This window comes from Tamandua tetradactyla, chromosome 11 (genome assembly GCF_023851605.1).
Source record: "Tamandua tetradactyla isolate mTamTet1 chromosome 11, mTamTet1.pri, whole genome shotgun sequence".
Lineage (NCBI taxonomy): Eukaryota > Metazoa > Chordata > Mammalia > Pilosa > Myrmecophagidae > Tamandua > Tamandua tetradactyla.
In genome coordinates, this window is record NC_135337.1 from 27,295,307 (window position 1) to 27,311,644 (window position 16,338).

Consider the following 16,338-nt stretch of genomic DNA (forward strand, 5'->3'; position numbering starts at 1 on the left):
GTTTCCCCCTATAGACCTCTTCCTAATTTGTCTTTTCTTTATCTCAAAACTCCTGGGCTGTCAAGCCAAGTTACTCTTAAAAGGACTCTGGGAATTGCAGTCAAGAAAAAAGATATATGAAAATATCATTATTCAAACATAAAAATTTAATAAGAATGTTAACAAGGTTTCCCCAAGGTGGGGGTGTTTATTGCTTACCTTTTTTTAACAGCACAATAACTTTTCTACAGACAGCGGTCAGGTGAAACATACAGCACTCGCTATTTAACGAAAATGTGAAAGAAAAAGGACATTATCTCCCAAACCTAAACACAACTTCCTTTCCTGTGTCATTTTCAACTCTTTTAATTTTTCCCCAAACGGTTTCAAAGAGAGGGTCAATCATGAATGATGGCAGTGGCTTTTTCTTTAATTTGTGACATCTAATCTTTACTTTAGGCTTTGCCAGTCACATCTCACTATGTCTCACTGCACGTGCTCTGACACAATATATCATGGCCAAGGTGATCCAATATCGTGTGACACCTTTTGAAAAAAGGATATTAAATGGTGGCAGAAGATACACCTGAAACACGTCAGTCTGGGCCTCCAGGCATTGTTCGTCACTAACAGTTCCTCTCTGAGTCTGGCAAGAAGAATTATTATTGCCCTTTATATATAAACATCCTTATCCAAATAGTCTCCTCTTATGTCTAATATATGCATTCCTGTCATATGAAAGCTACTTGCTTAAGCTGCTTTTCTGTCTATTTGTAGTCTGTTCAGACACACAGTCCTCAGCAGGGGTCTGGCTCCATGATTCATTGCCTCAGATTTCCTATGGAGCTTACATGACGCTCTCTAAGCCCCATACGGTTTTGTATCCATTATAACCAGGGACAAGTAAGCAGCGCTCAGGAGTCTGAGCATCTATCTAAGAATAGCTCCCTAACGCCTTGCTTTACTCACAATAAATGAACAATGAACTCTTTACATGCTAACCCCGTATGGTGAAGAGAAATTATAGGCGCTTGCTTGAGTTAAATAAGGGAAGAAGCATTTAGAGTGAAGCTTCTTAAACGAGCAGGTCAATAACTAGTTTACAGAGACCAGGGCACCTGGCTAATGGGAGAATAAAGAATTATGCTCGTCAGAGAAAAAAGAATGATGTTGTCCTGGTTTAGTGCTAAATAATTACATTCATTATCCTGAGACTAGCTCTGTAAGTGGTCGGGTTGCACTAGTTAATTCATTAGCAAAACTAATCGGCAAACCACAAACAACAATTGGGGGTAAATTTAACCAATTTCGATAGAAGATTTGATGAAACAGGATTTTCTTTATACAATAACAGGAAAATAACACTGGAAAACTGCACACGAGATGTAATTGTATGTATCTTCTTGTTTTTTCTTGAGTTTCAATATGAAAAAAGGAAATTATACCTAACAGAGAGAGAAGATATATTTACAAATTAATGTCCCCACTGAATAACTTCAGATAACCTGACATGCCCCAGAATTTCAATGCTAATCCTACTGCTAATAAAAGTTTTCCATGATCTTTGCATTTTCAGATCTGGGATTATAAAATTATAAAATTAAATATAATATGTATGTTGTAATAAGGGTAATTCCTGACTGTTATAACTTAGACCCATATAGCCAAGAGAACCATGGAGCAGGTTTACTTATTGACCAAACCACTTGAGGATTGCATGGTTCAATGGTGGTAATTAGAATGTCTTCATTCTTACTTTTATTGAATTAATTTGTTCACTTGCTCATTTAACATGTATCATAACCGTAACTGGACAAAAATCCTATAAGGGAAGCAGTAATTTGCCTTGGGCGTAGGGAGCAGTGGTTTTGATTATTACGGGGCACTAAGAGGTACTTAGGAAGTCTTGGCTTTCCTTCTCTCTCTGCCTTAAATGGATGCAGGTTTTGTTGTTTTTCTTTCTGGAAAGAAGACTTTTTTCTCTTAGAAAGGAAGAAAGAAATTAAATATGCAATGCTAGGAATGATGGAAAGATTGAGGGATATAATCTAAAGTATCTACTAATTGGATAGTTTTGTTCTATGTCACCAAAGAGCAGCAGTATTCATTGAGAATTCAACAACAGCAACAAAATACCCAAACAACAAAAACAAGCAAACAAAAAAACCCAATTGAACTAATATACTGAATTCAGAGGAAGAAAAAAAAACCCACTGATTTAGTCCACTACAGATTTTGTATTCATCATAAATTCTCACTCAAGTAATGAATCTATGGCAGGATCTTTGTAGAGTCTAAAGATTCCCAGATAGACCGTAGAATTAGATAACTGAATTTATCGCTGACTTATCTCTTGAATTATTAGCCTCATGCCAACCAAACTTAAGAGGAGCATTGGCATTAGAAAGTTGTGGCTTTTTTTATTCAAAAGAATTTGGAGGACCATGTGAGAGGTTCATGTCTTATTCTGTTCTTTCTTTCATACTAGCCTAGGGTTTCTTGAACTTGACGTTATGGACCTAATAATTATTTGTTTCATTATAGGATGCATGTGCATTGTACGATGTCTAGCAGCATCCCTGTCCTCTACCCACTAGCTACCAGGAGCATTAAACACCCTGTTGTGACAACCAAAAATGTCTCCACATCATAGCCGATTGCCCCCTGGAGGGCAAAATCACCCCAGGTTGACAATGACTGCCCTAGCCCCATCTCCTACCATGCTCCAATGTACCTTTCATGTCTCAGACTCCCTGTGTTGTGCTCTCCCACATTTCTGTAACTTTGCACACTTCGTTCCATCTAGTTAGTATGTCCTTTTACTCTCTAGCCCACCTGCACATGACTACCTTTCAGTTCCAGACAAAGCTGTTTGCCCCTCTATGGTACTCCCTAAAATACCTTGTAAGTGCACTTAGAACTCTCTCTTAAATTATTGATATGCTTGTCCGTCTGTGGTACCAGACTAACACATTTTGGACAGGGACCATGTCTTATATATCCCTAGCATCTAGCGTTCCTAATTTATAGTGGGGCAAATTCAAAAGAAAGAAGAGGAGGAAAAATTAGTAAAGCAAGAAAGAAAAAGTCAGAATAAGAAGTAGCTTATCAAATGATGCTGTTAGTGAATAAGTTCATAGAAGGGTATTTATAGCTACTGTTACTAATCTGAAACATTAGGACCAAATTGATAATATGTACATATTTGGTTGTTCCATGCAACAACCTTAAAATCAGTTTAGCACAACTAATTGTTTAGATACGTTTTCTGTGTGCACTGGGTTGGATAATTGTGTTTGCCCTTCCTCTTAGTACCTAATATAATACCCGAAGTCCTTGAGGAATCTATCTAAACCATTTTGTGAACAATTGTGCATTTGTCCTCTACTGAATCTGAAATTAAAGTAATTTTTGAGTAAAAGCCTTGAATATAAACCTTGGAGGTTTATAGTTTTTTTTGCCTTTGTCACTGTGAAATAATTTTTTTGTTTAAATTATGTTTTGCAGTATGTTTGATTTGGGATTTCTTAAGCCTCATAGACTTGTACATGTATAACCAATTCTCATTATGTATTTGCATTGAGAATTCTGCTTAGTTTCTAAGGCAGGCAATGTTATGGTTATTGTATCTTTAAAAAGTTACTGCCTTTGAATGGAATGTCTTATAAAAACAGGAGAGAAAGGAAGAGAGGGCACATGGGAATACTCAGAAGAACTCAAATTTACTCCTAATTGTGATCTCTTTTAGAGTAACTATTCTCACCTAGTTACCCTCCAGTTATAGATTAGATCCTATTACTACTTCCTTTTGCACTGCAGTCTTTCTAGAGATCATGAATGCATGATGAAGGCTTTTCTCCTCTTTCAGGTAACTTTTTAAATACATGTTATAAAGCAGGAAAATGAGGAGAACACTATTGTGGTAGACTGTAGAATTGTTTAAAATATGCTGTGCTTCTCCCTGTGGGGGGACTAGCTGACCCCCATCCCATCGACATAGGGCTTTCCCAACTTCATTGCCTTGGCCAAGGAAATGTTAGTGGAAATGACTTGTGCCATTTCCCAGCTGAAGCTTTAAAAGCTACCACGAGTTATATACTTCCTTTCCTCTCTGCAATGAGGCCAACATTTCAGAATATGGCTACTTTCTTCAGTTGGATCTCAGAATAAGAATGCCATGAAGCAAAGATGCCTCCAATCCATGAAAGATGATTTACCTGACTTTGTTGTTGTAAGCCACTGACATTTTTTCCATTCATTTAGTAATTATTTTTTTAACGTCTCCAGTGTGCCAGGCACTGTTCTAGATATTGGGGCTACATGATTGAGCAAAGTAGACAAAATTTTGCCCTCATGGAACTTACATTCTCTAGTGGAGAAAAAAATTAAGCAGAAAAGAAAGATTGATAGAAGTTTGGTAAGGATTTCATTTAAAAGAAAACTTTTTTTTTAGGATTTCATTTTTAAATTGGGTGGTTATTAAGAAGTGACTTATTTTCTTTCCTTAACAACAAATAACAAGATTTTCCAAACATTCTTTACCAGTAAATATATTTCTAGGGATCTATATTCAGGAGAGAATATGAAATTTGGGGAGAAAAGTTTAAGCATGATCTATCAATTGCTCTTTTGTCTATAATAGCAAAACATTGGAAACAAACTACATGCCCCTGGAGAAATGTCATTAATGCTTGTGGAGAAAATTTTTACATAATTTCTTATAAACATTTCCTATGTTAGTTAAATAAAGGTACAGAATTATGCATGGTGTGATTCCCAGCTTAGCCATTCTCATGAACTAAGTTCATCTTCATCATTCATCATCTTAGAGTCCTAATCCATTTCTTCTATTTCATTTGCTTTCCTTGGCCACTAGTCTGAGAACTTGGTGTTGCTCTATGGCCCGTGGGCAATGGCCCTAAGGAAATGACATGTGCTCTAAGTTAGAGAAAAGCACATGCCTTCACTTTTTAACTTCATGAATTTGGCAAGTCATCAACTTGCCTACTTGTCTGTAACATGTGGATGAAACAGTAAATACAGGGAATCCATGGATTTAACATGGTTTCTACTATGAGGGAGAAAGTTCTGTATGAGTACCTAACTAGTGAGTCTAGCTAACAAAGTAAAGACACACCTCTCTCTTCCCTTCTTACATAGTTGTTCTTATTTGTATGGAAGGCTCAGGAAACACTTAACTCTACACAGAAATCTAGGAACCATTTTAGACCTCTCTGTTATTCTTCTTCTATAAGCAATCAACTAGATGTCTTATTATATTTTACTTCTTTTGTATCTTTCTTATCTCTCTGCTTTTATTTCCTCTGCCTGCAATAATAGCTAACGCATATATAGTACTTCTTATGTGCCAATAATTCTTGCACATGTTAATTAATTGAACCTTCATAATAATCTTAGGATGCAGGCACTATTATCATGAACCCTATTTTTCACTGAGAGAATTGAAACACAGAAGGTTTAGGTTAACTTGCCTAAGGCAACATAGTTAGAGACTGGCTAAACTGGGAATTACACCTTGATATAATTCAGCTCCAGAGTCTGTGTCCTTAATCATTACCCTCTAGTGGTACTGTCCTGGTACAAACTAACACCATTTCTTATTTTACAAGCAATAGCCATTTAATTGATCTCCCTATGTCCACACTTGCCTGCCTACAATCCATTCTCCATACTGCAACCAAAATTCTTTCTCATATTCATCATCAATCTCAACACTACCTATTGACATCCTTATATAGAGTCTAAATTTTTTTCCCTTTGCAAGAAATGTTCATAAATGCACAGAGACCCGAGCTCCATGGACTTGGGTCTGATAAAGGTAATCTTGCAGAGAGTAGATGATAACATCAGGAGAGTGCATAGTTAACAAATACAAGTGGGAAGCACAAAAAAGAAGTCTACGTGGTCACCAAATCAGAAACCAAGAGCAGACTTCCAAAGCCAGAGATCAGGGTTGAGAGGATATGGGCATCATTCCTGGCAAATATCCTGGGACAATCTGTTATCCCCAGTTGACTTTTCTTAAAGAGACTGAGAAATACAATGAGAGGAGATAGATGGAGCTGGCTTTGAATCCTGGCTCCAACCCCTAGTCCATATGTCCTAGATCAATGTTTTTAATAAACTCATATAGTTGTTATCAGGATTAAATGAAATAGTGCATACTGTCTGACATGAAGTAGATTCAAATTTTATCTATTGATTTCTAGTTGCAGAGTATGGGAGCTCAGGCCAAGACTCACAAATGGCGTAGATGAAAGGCATCCGTATATTTTATAGTAAAGTTCCAACTCTTTAATAGATGGGTCCCTTTGTGATCTGTGAAAGACTCTCTCCACTTCTTTCTTCCCTTCATCCACACCAAAATGATTGGCATTCTATATTCCTTTCAGGAATATTCTTCTACTCTCCCCTGTTCATCCTTCCAAATTCAGTAAGACTCTCTTAAACCCTCCTACCCTACCCCACTCCATGGACCCACCATCAGTATTTATTTGAACTCTGAAACATTGCTCCTTCAAAGTCTCTATTGCCCTATAGCATTGACTTTGTGTCTCCTTTTGGCCTGTTTTAAGCTATAAGAAGCTCCACTCCATTGGAGTGGGACCATGTCTTCTTCTCTTTGTCACTCTTACTGTTTAAGAAACATGGGGCCCATAGAAAGGACATTAGGATATTTGCCTAATTCATAAATCAACTAGCTGCCAAATATTGTGGATTCCTTACTGAAATATCTATCAAATATATGTTCTTCCAATGTATTTTCTTCAATATCTTTTCATTACCTTTAGAATGGAGAGAAAACCAAATGAAGATAAAACCTATCAGGAAAATATGCCAATTTGATACTATTGTGATCCCCAGAAAAGCCATGTTTTAATCCCAAGCCAATCTTGTGGGTCCAGCCCTATTAGTTAAGGTAATTGGATTATTTCCATGGAGATGTGACATGCCCAGTTGTGGGTGTGACCTTTCGGTTAGATTGCTTTCATGGAGATGTGATACACCCAATTGTGGGTATGCTCTTTTGATTGGATGGAGATATGATCCCACCAATTCAAAGTGGGTCTTGATTCATTTGCTAGATCCACATTTTTAAGAAACCTCAGATGCAGACGATTGGAGAACAGTTGCTTCAGAGCTGACAGAGACACTGATGTTTGGAGATGCTTGGAGTGCTGACAGAGAGAGCAGATGCCTAGACATGGGCAGAGCCCAGCAGACATTGCCATGTGCTTTCCCAAGAGATACTAAGCAAGCCAGAATCCAGAGTTATATCCTGGAGGAGAGAAGTGAAGGCCCACAGTTGCTTAGAGAAGAAACCACTGGCATCAGAAGCTGGAAGCCATGAAACTGGGAACAAGGACCAGCAGATGCCAGCTATGTACTTTCCCATGTGACAGATAGTGATCTTTCTTAAGTCAAGTTATCTTTCCCTGGATGTCTTACTTTGGACATTTTTCTGGCCTTAGAATTGCAAATATGCAACCTAATAAATTCCCTTCATAAAAGCCATCTCATTTCTCATATATTGAATTCCAGAAGCTTTAATAAACCAAAAGAGTTGACTTACAGAAAACTTCATGTTTTGGCTTCTGCCTGTATCTTTTGGTTTTATTCTCGTCTCCCATTATCTTAAAATTCACATTACCCTAGACTCCCTGAATGTGCCAAATTATCCCGTTTCCATGCTTTTGAATATACTTCTCCCTCTCCCAGCAATACCTGACTCTTCTTTGCCCAACAGTCTCATTTCTGTGTTAATTCAAGACTCAGTTCAGACATCACCTTTCTGAGGGAGAGTTTCCTTATCTCCCAGGCTGTGTCAGATCCCACGCATTTGTATTTCCCCATTACCCTTGTTTTCACTCTTAGCACCCTTTCTCAAAATTGTTGGCTTGCTTCCTTTCACTTTCAATACTGTGAACTCAACGAGGAGAGGGACCATGTCTTGCCATATCTGTGTTTTCATCGTCTGGTGACTAGCCACTCAGTAAATGTCTGTTGAACTGTTTGGAATAAAATTGTGAGTCACCATATGAGAAATAAATCTCATGAGCACATTGGGTCAGCAAAACAATGTTCATGAAGCTGAAGTCTTAGGCTTGGCCCTTATGAAGTCCTGTTAGCTATAATGTTAATAAGCAGCGATGGGACTTCCACCTCTGAGCCACTGTCTTAAAACTGGGAAACCAAGAACAAGTATACATGAAACTAATGTGAAAATCACCTTGGGAAATGGAAAATGACATTCTAAAGTGAAATACTTCAGTATCTACTAGGACTGAACAACAACAAAAAATGATATCTAAAAACCTGTCAAAATGAAATTCCAAGTTTAGGAGAAAATATCTTGACATAAGTGTTTCTGTCTCTAAGCATCCGTGTACCAAACAGCCAACAAATATCCTGGGACAGGCATGAAGTGAAGCATAGAAGGATTTAAAGCAGAATCTTAACAAAAGGTCTGTTTCTACCTGGGATTTCATCTTGGCTTCCAAATATTTTCAGTCATTGTATGATGGTGATTTCCCTAAACAAGGTTGTCTTTTCACTGGCTGAAGGTGTGTCAGGCCTTCTTAGAGTTACAGGCTCTGATCAGAGCTTCTATGAAACAGGGGTCCCATTTGGGTAAACTATTTTATATAGCACTTAGTTCCACCCACAATTAAATGCAATTAGTGCCTTTGTTTTTTAATTAGTGCCTTTTGATGACAGTGAGAGAGGAAATTCTCAGAGAAAAGCTCACTGATAGTCTATCAATGGATCTGATTTTCATTTAGCTTCTCCTGCCCTTCTCCAGATAAACCATTTGGAAGGAAAAACACTAAGACTAAAAAAATAATTGTCAAAGTAGATAATGTCAATATCAGATTTGTATATGGAAGTTTCTTCCCAGGGCTAAGCTTTTAATTATATTTTTTCTCAAATAGAACTTGCTTTGGACAAAAGTGTAAAAGAGATATAGTCAGTTTTTAGAGTGTACTACTTTCCATTTAGCGTCTATTTCTATCATTCTGTTTCTTTTAGTGTAACTTAAACCCAGGGATTTCACTGGGTCCCTGTCTGTCTGGATCTTGTTCTCAGCCAGCTGACAGTTAATTAAAATTAAATATGTTAATATATGCTTTGAATTTTACTGAAAACATTCGATAGATGGATAGATAAAGATAGAGAGATACATGGTTTTACATATGCGCAGGCATATGCACAGGCTGGCCAAGAGGGAAAGATTGTCAAATAATCTTCTTTCTCTTTTATCTTCACCCCCCACAAACAAACCTAGTAAATGAATTTCCAAAAATATGAGGCTTAATATAGCTGTTCAGAAAGGACTCAACGGCCTGTTTACTGCACTTATCGACAATTTGTGAAAGAAGAGACCAGAAATCAGTCTAATTACAAGAGTGCCAGTTGTGCTTGTTAACACCAGCTTTGTGACCAAATGTTATTCCACAGTTGTCACATCACAAGAGGGTTTCATTACTAACATAATAGTGAACAAGATCACATGAAAAGCTATTGATTGATCTGCCTCACAAAGGAAGGACACACTTGTCTCTATTATAACAGGTTATATCTTTGACTATCGGCAGCAGATGCAGCCCAGCCATTCCTCCTGCTACAGAAGTATACTGTTGATGCTGCTCTGTTTCTTTAAGCTTTGTCAATTAGGATTCCCTTTCTATTTGCCTATGTCATCAATGGGCTGAGTAGACAAGAAATTATCCTGCTCTCACCCTTCCTGATCTTTAAGCAAGACTTGATCGATTCTCTTGAATTGAATTCAGGAGATGCTTGAGGTGTGCACAGTTTACTGTATCAATTGTCATTTCTGGAAATAAAAACAATGGCTGCTTTGTGTCAGGTTGGTTTCACACGTCTTACAGGAGACCTGGGTATAATTAGGCAATCCAGAAAGGAGAGAGGAGAGGAAGCCAATCCCTCTTGGAGTCTCTCTTCTCAGAACCGTCAGAATGAGATGGCAGCGTGTGCCCTGACCCTTAAGGAGTTGAAGCCATGATGATTCCAGTCTTTCAGTTTCCTACATTTCGGTCGGTTATCTGTGTCCCCCAAATCCAACAAACCTTTTTACTCAGTCCGTACTTTTCAAATGAGCAGTCACCTTCATTTTAAAACGAACTCACTGAACATGATAACCGGAAGTGAGTGGATTTGTTTCTCACAGGGAGCAAACACCTAAACAAGCACAACACATCATCTTAGCTGGTGATGGGTGATTTATCAGGCAGAACATGGATCTGCTTCTCACCGACTCGATGTTCCTGTTAATGCTTAGTGAACAGGTACGATTTAATGAACAATATAAAGTACTTAAAATCTGCCTACCATTAATAGTTTAATTAAACTGACACGTACTTCAAAAACAGAGCGACAGAAAACATTAGTTTTGGTTATAAAGGGCATGACATTATTAAAATGCAATTAAAAGCAACATTCACTTACAGTTAACAGCTAAAACAATTTAATTATTTAACGGCGGATTGTCACTTGTGACTAACTTCACCTCTTTGATATGAGGATGTTCTTTGTCCCTGTTGATTGTTATGGTTCATTCCCTCCAGTTACGAGTTACTGGTAGCATTCTCTGGTAGCATTCTCAGATCATCAGCATCTTCAATCTGAATCCCTGCTGGCTAGTGTGCATTGTGAAGGATGAATATTGAATTAACTCTTTTGCAGTGCTAGCTGTTACTCTACAAGTAAATTGTGATTGCATGGCATATGTGCAAAGTTTCACCTAATCTGAAAACATTAGACAATGTTGTGCCTTCTCTTCAGACATTTTGAATGATGAGCTGTAATGTTGTATCACCATTAAAAACATGGATTCTGGACCTCAGCTGTCTGGTTTCCAATCAAGATCTCTAAGTTTTAACTTGGTTATGTCATACAATGTTTTTAAATTCTACGCCTTTCAGTATCTCCATCTGAAAATGGGGATATTAGTAGCACTTAATTAAGTTGTTTATAGAGTTAAGTGAGTTATCAGAGTTAAAGCACTGAGACTTTTGCTTGTTATATAATAAGTGCTAAAAATGTCAACTGTTATTATTAATTAATTAAACTGTTGTTATTAATTAATTAATTAAAATATAATTATTAAATAATTAATTAAAATATAATTATTAAATAATTAATTAATTTATAAGAATCAAAATCAAGTCCTTTAAGTATAATTCAAAAGATCCAGGATAAAATAGGCAAAAATGAATGCCCTGTACAAGGAGTAATCTAGCCATCAGGAGATCCCTAAATTATATGAGAAAAATTCCTTATATTGAAACTTCCAGAAAAAAAAATCACGAAGACATATCTGGTACCTTATGAACGTGTGGGATGCATTCCCATTGCACTTACTTTGTCTGCAAATCTACAGCTGTACATTTATATAAAATTTATACCACAAGAAACTTTTAAAGTTTTCTACAAAGGGAAACATAATTCTCATTACACGGAGCCTTAGTCAATATGGGTTAACTCTCTCCTGTTACAGATGCGAGAATTGAGAGAAAGGTTACAGAACAAGCAACATGGTCAAGACCAGAGGGCAGGCAAGAGAGGGAAGATGAGAATGGCGGCTACTTAGCAACCAAGCTAATATTTTTTATTCAAGTCTACCATTATTTTCAGGGATGGGAAAGAGCTAAAAATGAGATACAGAAATTGTCTTCATGTCAGAGTCAGGAGGCTTAGAAACTAGCATTGACGTAGTTTTAGGATATTAAATCTAAGACAGTAATGGAGGAAAGAAGGCACAAAACAAGATAAGAATTTAAAAAAATAATTAGTAAAATGGCAGAAGTATGTCTTGCCAGTTCAGAAGTTGCCTTAAATGTAAATGGATTAAACTCTCCAATTAAAAGGTAGTGACTGGCAGAATGGATGAAGAAGTACAGTTCAACTTTTTACTGTTTATAAGACTCATTTTAGGTCCAAACACACAAAAAAAGTGAAAGAATGGAAAAATATCCTATGCAAATAGAAATAAAAAGAAGAGTTTGGGTGGCTATATTAATATCAGACAAAATAGATTTCTAATAAAAACACTGTTACAAGAAACAAAGAAAGACATTGTATATTGATAAAAGGGTAAATTATACAAGAAGATATAACAATTATAAACATATATACATATTATAAAAGGGCCCAAAAATATATTAAGCAAATATTAACAGACATGAAGGCAAAAATATGCAGTTCTATAATCATAGTTAAAGATTTTTTTTTTTTTTTTTTTTTTAATATGGGCAGGCACTGAGAATCAAACCCAGGTCTCTGGCATGGCAGGTGAAAACTCTGCCTGCTGAGCCACTGTGGCCTGCCTACAGTTAAAGATTTTAATACATCACTTTTAGCACTGCATAGAACATCGAGACAAAAGTTCAATAATAGATTGAGGACATGAACAACATTTTAAAAAAACTGGATCTAGGGAGTTGTGACAGTGGATCAGTGGCAGAATACTTGCCTGCCATGCCGGAGACCTGAGTTCAATTCCTGGTACCTGCCCATGCAAACAAACAAACGAACGAGAAACAACTGGATCTAACAAGCGTATTTCATTTAACAATAACAGCGTATACATTCTTTTCAAGTGCAAATGGATCACTCTCCAGGATAGACCACATATTAGGGCATAAGAAGTCTCAATACATTTTAAAATACTGAAATGGTACGAAGTAACTTTTCTGACCCTAAAAAAAGTGAAGCTAGAATAAGGTACATTTAGAAGCAGATAACCTGGAGCTGCAGTGCATTGTTGGTGGGGATATAATGTGGTACCATCACTGTGGAAAACAATCATGATGGATTCTCAAGAAGTTAAAATATAGAATTACCAGAGAAAGTTACATCAAGATCTCAAACAAATACTTTAACAACAATGTTTATAGCAGCTCTATACACCATCGCTAAACGGTGGAAACAACCCAAAGTGCATCAACAAACGAATAAACAATCAAGATGTGATCCATATACAGAATGGAATATTATTCAGTCTAGAAATAGCAAATTCTCAGAGACAGAAAGTAGATTAAAGACTACCAGGGAATAAGGGGAGAGGGAATGGGGAGTATTTTATGTGAATATGGAATGTATGTAAATAAAATAAATTAAAAAAAGAGATCTTGGGGCAACTTACTGAAAGAATATGTATATAAAACTTGTATTCCAGTCCCTGAAGGTTGTTAGTCAATGATCCTTGATATACAATGTCTTAAAACTCAGCAGGTTGGAAAGGACTTTAGATTGGTATGTTTCATGGAAATATGTGCTCATAGGTTTTAAACTTGGATATTACCCATTTTTTTCATAGTTAAGCTAGTACCCAGGGACAGAAGAGCTTCATTAGGACTCTCTTGAATGGACTTTCATTAATGCGCTGGCATTTATTAAGCACTTTTTATGTATCTTCAGGAACAATTAGGCTCATGTTTCCTTACTTCTCTATGCCGTACAGAGGTTCCTACCTGTTTTCAGCTAGTTGCACAGACTGGCCCACACTCAGCCCAGTTTGGAAGCTGATCTTTATATACGTGTAATCATGGGCCCAACACTTCTTAGTGCTTAAATCCTTTTTTTGCACACTGCTCATGCATGTGACTCTGTCCCCAGGACCTGACTCTTTTTAGCTATACTTTTAGGCTAGGTCCTTGACCCCTTTTCCTTATCCTCCTATGATGCCTCCATCTCCAGGACCAGACCCTTTCTAAGTTACTTGTTACTTCTTGCCTAGCTAAGATGCCAGGCTTTGCCCTACCTCTCCACCTGCCCATGTCATAAGATCTATTCACATGCAAAATGCCATGGTAGGGGGAAGATATATATATATATGTATGTATATATACACACACACACACACACACACACATACATTATATATATATATATAAAATAAAACATGACTAGTTGACATAGAGCATATATAAGAGCATATATAAGACAGAAATACATGAAACAATCAGATAATCAAGCAGGCTTAATAAGGTGCTCCATTGCACAGGACAACAAATAAGTAACAAAAGAGATAGAAAAGAGTGATAGACATGAGTTAGCTACTTCAGGGTGGGCTTCTTAAGAGATCATAAGATTTGTGCTAGCATTCAACAGTGCTCACCGTCTTTAGACAGAAAGAAACATCACAGGTGTTTACATCATTAATTGGATATAATACAAGTGAGAGAAAGAAGAATAAATACATAGAGGCAAGAATGAGCATGAGGTGAGTGGAGGAAAGAAGGAGAGGGAAAGAAAGGAGATATCTGAAATTAAACACACGAAAAATTGATATTGAAAATTATTGGTTAAAGTTGGGCAAGGTATATGAGGTCGTTAATGACAGGCCTTTCTATTTAGTTATTTCCAGATCATAATCTAAGAATAAAATAAAATAAATAAATGCTCATGCCAATAGAGCGCTGGCTGTGCTTTGGGGATAGCCCAAGGCTATTTCTATGTGACGTTCTCTTATAGAGTTGCTCTGCCTAATGGATACAGCAAAAGGGTGGGAGTTAATTAAAATATGAGTCATGTTATGGAACGTCCTGGCTGTGCTATCCTCTCTCGCTTTTCCTTATTGAGTGCATATAGCCATTACGATTGACTGCACAGCCCAATTTCTAGCACAAGAGGCTGGGTTAACTGATTTAATTTCACCCAGGCAATCTTGCCAGCTCACTCAGTGAATCAAACAATAATCCTTTAGTTAGTAGATCAATAAGAAATTAAGAAGCAATTAACAGAAACTGAAAAAAAACTTAAAAATTTACACTGACCTGGCCATAAGGGTTTTTTCCTTCCCAGAAAATCAAGTTTTAAAAGCAATCGAACCCATTCTACTATGTTTGCACACTTCCTGTTGGTTTGACAATTTTCAGAATAAAAAGTTAAAAAAAACCCAAAATATTAAAAAATTTAAATTTTAAAACTCAAACAGCAAATAGTATAATTACATTTATAGTGGGATATAAGATATATTCTTTTTCCACTGATTTAAGCAAACAGCTAAATGGACACAAACGTAGTTTATGGAAATAGCCGTGACCATGCAGAGCTGCTATGGAATAAGAATCAGTTTTCCAAATAATCATTTCATTTGTGGCACAGAGGCAACATTTCAAAATTAAAACTGTCACTTTCAACTAAGATAATTTCAGCTCCAGCCTCTCTCTGAATAACCAAAGCTTAGATACACTATTTATTTAGCTCATCTACAAAACGAAACAAAACTAAACAAAATAAAAGCAGGATTTCTTTTTTAAACAACAGCCCTTCATACAGTATCCAGTTACTACTATCTTTCTTAGGTCGAGTAATTATAACTGCAAGGTGGGAAGTAGAAATATAAGCTTTAGTCTTATTTCAACAACTGAAATGCTGGCTAACTTTTGATAAATTGTTTAACCTCTCTGTGTCATCGGATCCACCTCTCTTTTAAATGGTGAGTGAAAGTTGCTGCTTACTGGGTGCACGGGTATTTCAGTGGTTAGAATGCTTGCTTCTCATGTAGGAGACCCAGGTTTGATTCCCCAACCATGCACCAAAAAAAGTTGCTGCTTACTTATGTCTGGTGCAAGTGAGTGAAAACAAGTTTAATAGCATTCAGAATACAGACATGATGTGATAATGAAATAGCATGATTATTAAGACAAATCTTTAACTCAAGTATCAAAACTGCTAATCAAGATATACTGGAAGAAGTTCTCAGAGTAAAAGGAGATGACTTCCTTCAATATTTCCCTTCCAGGTGGGAAGAGAGGAACTTACACTGAAGAACAACAAACACACAATCAAAAGGTTGAAAAAACAAACAAACAAAAGGTGTCAAGAAAGTTAAAAGAAGGAAAAATGCAGGTTCCTTCTAAAGGATGTTCTGGGAAGAAGATAGTAGGTCTGGAGGCTTGAATTCAAGCAGTACCCCATTATGGAATGTTGCTCTGAATTCCCTGCTATGGAATAAACCAGCAGACAATTGCTAAGCATTAACTATTTTATGGTCACTCCATGCTATGGGGACATGTTGCAGAAGGTGCTGACATTGGATGAAGTATTGTATACCATAAGTGACTGCATTTCCTCTTCTGATTTAAAGGTGTTTTATTAGACAATATATGCCATCTTTTCTTTATGTTTCACACTTAATCCTTCAAATAGAGAGGTATTATGTGAGAAGCTGTGTGGGATGCTTAAAGACCTGCAGACCATCAGTAATGCAATTAAAATTGGCATTTATAAAAGCATATTTTGATTCCTAATCCTGTTTTTACAAGTGCAAAATCACATTAGAAAACAATGTGATGCTAATTAAAGCTTTGT

General features: G+C 36.7%; 1 long non-coding RNA gene across 1 annotated transcript in view; it reads left to right on the forward strand.

Annotated features, from left to right (window-relative positions):
* LOC143649437 (uncharacterized) overlaps positions 1-11,587 on the forward strand; it is a 59,598-nt gene extending 48,011 nt beyond the window's left edge. Inside the window, exon 3 of the long non-coding RNA XR_013158996.1 lies at positions 11,519-11,587. This is a non-coding gene — a long non-coding RNA (uncharacterized LOC143649437). The remainder of the gene's footprint in view (positions 1-11,518) is intronic.
* Positions 11,588-16,338: the final 4,751 nt, after the last annotated feature.